Source organism: Cupressus sempervirens, chromosome 3 (genome assembly GCF_028749045.1).
Source record: "Cupressus sempervirens isolate cs-2001-9-10 chromosome 3, ASM2874904v1, whole genome shotgun sequence".
Taxonomy (NCBI): domain Eukaryota; kingdom Viridiplantae; phylum Streptophyta; class Pinopsida; order Cupressales; family Cupressaceae; genus Cupressus; species Cupressus sempervirens.
In genome coordinates, this window is record NC_143120.1 from 861,073,616 (window position 1) to 861,078,946 (window position 5,331).

Sequence of the window (5,331 nt, forward strand, 5' to 3'; positions counted from 1 at the left end):
TTATATAATATTTAGTAAATAGCATTATTTTTTATATATACTGTATATGATTTAATTTTTCAATTCACAATTGATGGTTATAATTTATACAATAAATTTAATGATTTTGTTAATATATCTTAGAATGCAAATAACACATAATTTATTTTTCATTGAATAATTGTTATTCCAACCCCTTCACATAGGGAGTATGAGTTTTACTTTATACCGAGCTTCTACTAAGATACAATGAGTAAAGATTACCAATTCCATTAAAATAAATTAGAGTTAGATCTCCAACCATTATATATTGCACCTTTTGAATTTTTATCTATGGTACATGGTATAGTCAAGGAATATGTAGAGATAAATAATTTTAATCTATTGGAAAACTACATAGTTTATAGCATTGACTTCTACTAATTACTATACCCTCCTCTTTTTGGAACAAGATTTGTCAACAAAGTGTTGAGCCACACAATACCCTTTATCACTATTAGACTCATAGCCTTTGATCAAGTATCAACCACATTTAGTGTCTCCTTCACCTCACCAAGTCTTATATAACTAAAGTGAATATGGAAGATATATCTAAATGTATGTTATATGCAGACTTTGTAACCATGAACTCTTCACCCATAAATCTCCTATATATCATATATATAGTCTACATAAGATCTCACTTGGCATGGTTTAATCATAAACAAGATTATGGATCATATCGCCACTAACTCAATCTTATCCCTCACATTAATCATTATTTATTAAAAATATATATATACTTGTTCTAGGAGCTACACCAAAAAATGGCTATAAAGGCTTGTTCTAAAAATTGTAAGACTTGTGAACCAACCCTACTCATATTTCTTCTAAACTATATATTACTTTTGTTTATTCACATATAGGAAAATGTCAAGATAACATTATCTACAAAATCAATATTTGATGCTTAGAGTGATGCTATTTCCTTTTATGTATAGTAACTATGTTTTTGAAATAAAGGAGGGGTGAAAATTTATTCAAGCTAAAGGAGAAACAAGAATAAATAGAGAAAGGGCATCAAACAACCCTGTCAAGATCAACCAAGTGATCAAGTTGATTGGACAAGCCCGTCAAAAGTTGATTCTTATCAACAATGTTTCAATTACACATATGGTCAGAAGCCCAATTCACCAAACAATCAGCAACACTATTCCATTCCATCGAAATATGAGTGAAAGTAATAAATTCCAAACAAGTACACAAATTATGAATCTGGTTTACAATCAAAGCTAACCTCCAACTAAAAACTTTAGAATGTTGTTGATTCATTAGACGATTCACCAATTGTGAGTCAGATTCATAGATAAACCTTTGCCAACCAAGGTCACAAGCCTTCTTCACAACATACAAAATAGCTATGGTCTCCATCAGGTTGTTAGTGTGATGACCTGTATAAATAGAAAATACAAACTAGACATCCCCCTTACTATCTCTACCAACACCACCAATGCGAGCATGTCCTAAATTTCGCTTGGAAGACCCATCGGTGTTGATTTTAAGAATACCTTGTGGAGGGGCACTCCACTTCCCCACCCTATTTATCTTTTGCAAGGGATGTCTACACATCTTTCTTAGTATTTTTCCATTTGAGGGGGGAATATTAAGACGATTATTGAAAATATCCTCCCTTGGTTCCATGGCCTAAGAAGTGTCACATTTTGCAGAAATAATTTCCCCCAAACAATGGAGAATTTTCCACCATAAGTGAGGAACCTCTAAAAAATCATCCTTATGGATATGGTAGTTCCTTTCCAACCAGATATGCGAAATAATAAAGCAAAATCCAAGAGTCTAGGCAACTTGAAGAAATGAAGTCTTGACAGGAGCCTTACCCTAGTGAGCAAAGAATTCTGCCATTGAGGAAACATGCCAATAGGATTGGTTCCACACATTCCACTAAGAGTGCCAAATATGTCTAGTAAAAGAGCATTGGAAAAAGAGATCTAGTAACACAACTCATAATCTAGTTCACCCACTATTAGCAAAAACCAAAGGCCAAGAGGATCTTTTGAAGAAAACTCCATTTGACTCTGTCATAAGCCTTAGCCATAGCCAACATAATGAACATTGTTCTCTCCTTTGGTGTATGCATAGAACAAATAACTTCAGAAGTAGTAAGAATTTCATCAAGAATTTTCTTACCAGCCACAAAACCACCTTGGTCCTCTAAAATCACAACTAGAAGGCATATCTTGATTCTGCCAGCAATCAATTTGGTGATAATTTTGTACACAACATTACAAAGAGCAATGGGACGAAAGGAATCAAGACAGTCAACACCTTCTTTCTTAGGGATAAGAATTAGTAAAGTACAGTTCACTACACGAAGCAGTTTCTTATTCTAAAGGGATTCCTTAACTAACACCAAGAGATCCATATTGATAATTTCCCAAAATTCCTGAAAAAATTCCACAGAGAAGCCATCTGGGCCTAGAGCTTTACCTTTATTCTTCCCAAACACAACCTCTTCAAATTCAAATATCAAAATTGGACAAAGAAGAGAATCATTCATAGCAATCATGATAATAAATGGAATGCATGAGAGAATTAAGTTCTCGTCCTCAGTTGCAAGCCTTCATTGTTTTCATGCATGCCTCCGACGATAGTTGTGACAACAATATTATTCACTCACAATGCTCCAATTTATCGTCAATTGCATTTTTTTTGAAAGTTTTACATTTTTTCTAATACAATTTGGTCCCCACTTGTCATGCCTTCATGTGAGTTCACAATATGTGAAAATCTTTTTTGTTTTGATTTCTTGTCTATAGTATATATCCTCATTTCGGGTAGGATTTAAGAATAGAGATCGGTTGAGCAACCTTAAATATTATCGAGGAAATTTATGCATCTTGAATGTCATTCCCCATACTGCGTTTTATTCATCAATCAGTAGTGGAAAACAATAGCCATTTAAAAGGAGAAAAAAATGTTGGTTGTGAGATATTGGGACAAAGCCTTTGATTTTGCATTTCTGTGTATGATTAGATACAAAAATAGAAGAAATAGGAAGCACTTTTTTTTACGGCCGGATTTCATTCTCCACAATTTTTTATATTTCTAAGATTTTGTTTAAGAGAAGATAATAATAGATATCAAATAAAGATGTAGGTTTTTATTAATTGTTTAATGATTATTGGAAAAGATAGTTTATGTTGCAATTTATAAATCATCTAATAATTTTAGCTGATTTTTTTAAAGATATTGATAACTATACAAATCATAAAGCAATTTTAGTTGGCTCAAGTTTTTAAAACTAATGATATAATTAATTGAAACATGAATAAATCATGAAAACCCCAATCATCTTTGAGATTAGGGGGTGGCCTAGGAACAGTCCAGCCATCATTGGCAGCAGTAGTAGCAGGATCAGTGGCCTGGTTAGTATCTTTTAACTTTGTTCGCAGAGGCTAAATTTTTAGGTCCAAGTGAGGCCATTTCCCAAAGCACCAAGAGGAGGAGCCATGGATCAACCAGTGCCACCATAGGGTGGGGAAGCCGAACGATGCCTCCATCCACCATCACTACTACTGGAAGAGTGGTGACGGGAAGCCTGGGAGTGCAGGGTGTACCAGTGGTGGCCTAAGGAGTGGCATCGTTGGCGGTGGCCTCTAGGCTATGTGAACTTTTGCAAGGTGATCTTGTATCCCCCATCCCTTTTTGTGAATTGTAATATTAGTATATTAATTATTAATAGAAAAAGACTATTCATCAAAAAGCATGAATGGATAAAATAGGAAATTTACTTATATTATGAGTTTATTGTTTATATTAATGTTTAGTTAAGTTTTAGTCATTATTTTTTTGACAAAAATATTTTAAATGTTTATTATTAAAGGAAATAATTGGAAACTATCATGACATAATCGAACATGACAATTTCATAGAATATTTAACTAGAATTTTTGTTAGTAATAGAAAGTAGTACACATTTCAAATTCACCTTAGTTGAATTTATCCTTAGTAAGTTTTGTCTTTTATAGTCATTATAAAAACCAATATACATAGAGTTGTAGGCTAAAATTGTGTTCTGCTAATAAATTCCACTTACTTTAAACTAGTCATTATAGTGTTGTTGTTGTTTGTAAGATCAATACATTTTTTAAAGATTCCCATCTAAAAAACTTCCTCATACTCCACCTCAAACACCTTGTCGTCTGAGCTGCATAATATCCCCATGCATTGCTCAGGCGAAAATCTTCAAAAGTATTTACCAAAATTTAACTCAATCAATTATGCAAAAGAATGTTTCATTCAATTTTACTAAAATGATAAACACGTAACACATAAATAAAATGGCTCATGTTTAATTGTTACATGGCTAGAGGGATGTTTTTGCTTATATTATCCTTTTGTATTTGTAATGTCATTTGATATATACCTGCACTTTATGGAGACATGACTGAGCTAACCTTAAACATCACACACTAAGGAGAAAATTAAGATTGGAAAAATTAAGTCAACTTTGATTGTTTAACACTTTTAGTGTTGGAATGAAGCTTAGTATGTTATGTTTAAGCGTTTCGACACATCTGCAATCCTATTAAAAAAAAGGTCATTTTATCCTATCTATGCTTCTAAATTGTATTGAAAAATGATCAAATACACGATGCGAGAAAAGAGATAACCAAACTCCATGGTGAATGACATGCCAAATGAAATAAAATAATAGTTCTTTAAGAAAAAAAAAAAAAAAAAGCTGAAAATTAGTATAAAGTAAGCTTGTTATTCTTCTAGGAAGTAAGAAATGTGAGCATATAGAAGCCACAAATGTGAACCATAAGAGAGATTGATTATGATTTGTTGAGATGTAAAAATATGGGTACAAAGGCATTGCTAAGAGCATGACCCTAGATTCAAGATCTACCTAACTTGGTTGTTGAGAGATAGCTTTGAGCATAACCATTGACTACCATTTGGAGTTTGAAGTCTTAAGCATGTGGTTTAAAGGCTACGAATGAGAGTCACCCATAATTTATAGCTTGAAACGTTGTGATGGATCATTGTCCAAACTATGCTTAACTTGTGATGCTTGAGCATTTTTCTTGATATTTTGTTTTGTAATTTTTTTATCCCCAATAATATCAAGAAAACTAGTCAAAATTTGCCCATCAAATTTGCAATGTTTGTGCGCCCTAAAACTCTTACACTGCAAGATTTGATTCTTACTCCAGTCTTTACATTTGCTACTCACCATGTATATCTCAACACCTTAGCTATGTTTTTATGATGAATGTTGTACACTTTGCATTGACTTTGCCTAATCTTGACGAATATTCAATAATCAGTAACTTCCAAATTGAATTTATT